We start from the raw sequence: 1,305 nt of genomic DNA, 5'->3' as shown, positions 1-1,305 counted from the left end.
TATGAAATAGGCACCTTTGTTGTCTTCATTTTACATATGAGGAAAATGAAGCAAAAAGTCACACAGGAAGAGGGTAAAATATACTAAAAGTCATACAAGAAATAACCTTTCTGATCACTTCTAAGTATCTTTTGCTGAATCATTAACCATTTTGCTGCCCCCTAAGAATAGGTGTCTTTCTCTTCTCTTTTTACACTTTCTTCTTTGATGATATTAGAAGCTTCTGGGAGTTAAAGTGTCATCTCTATGCAGATTATTCCCAGATCTATACAGCTCTTTCTCTCCTGAGTCGCAGTCTTCCATTACCAACTGCTTACTCAACATCTCTACCCATGTGTCTCATCAACATCTCAAATTCAGATTATCCAAAATAGAACTCATTAACTTCTCCCTTAACCCTGCCCTTCCTCCAAGCTTCCTTCTTTCTGTTGAGTCATCCTTTCAGGCATCTAAGTTTGAAAACTCAGAATTATCTTTGGCTCTTTCTCTCTCTCTCTCAGCCTCCATATGCAATCAGTTTTCAAGTCTTGTCAATTTGGCCTCAATAGTATCTCACAGCCATCCCATTCTCTCTGCTTACACAAACACAAGTTAGTTCAGACTGTCGGCATTTCTCACTGGGACAGTTGCAATAACCTGACCAGTCTACCTGCCTCTAGTTTCTTCTCTCTCTAATCTATCCTCCATGTAGCTGCCAAAATCATCTTTCTAAGGCACAGGTTTGACCATGTCACTCTCCTGCTCAAACACCCTCAGGGGCTTCCTCCTACTTCTCAAATAAAATGTAAACTCCTTATCCTGGCATTTAAATACCTCCTCAGTCTTGTTCCATCATAACTCTCCAGGCTAATTTTACATTATTCCTCTTCACACGTTCTGCATTCCAGCCCAATTGGCCTACTGACTCTTCCCAATCCTGGTACTTCTCTTCCCATCTCCAGGCCTTCACACAGGGTCTCCTATGCCCAGAATGCTCTCTCTCCTCACCTCAAACTTGCAGAATCTTTATTTCTATTCAAGCTTCAGCTGAGGTACTTCCTTCCAGTGAAATTCCCCAGATGTTAGTGAGCTCTCTCTCTCTCTCTCTCTCTCTCTCTCTCTCTCTCTCTCTCTCTCTCTCTCTCTCTCTCTCTCTCTCTCTGTCTTTCTCTCTCTGTCTCTCTGTCTCTGTCTCTCTCTCTCTCTCTGTCTCTCTGTCTCTCTCTCTGTGTCTCTCTCTCTCTGTGTCTCTCTGTCTGTCTCTGTCTCTGTCTCTCTGTCTCTCTCTCTGTGTCTGTCTCTCTCTCTCTGTCTCTCTGTCTCTGT

Source organism: Petaurus breviceps, unplaced genomic scaffold (assembly GCF_028583685.1).
Source record: "Petaurus breviceps papuanus isolate PSGF00001 unplaced genomic scaffold, PetGlider_PUasm1.0 90459, whole genome shotgun sequence".
Classification (NCBI taxonomy): Eukaryota; Metazoa; Chordata; class Mammalia; order Diprotodontia; family Petauridae; genus Petaurus; species Petaurus breviceps.
Note: the sequence above shows the minus strand (reverse complement) of the source record.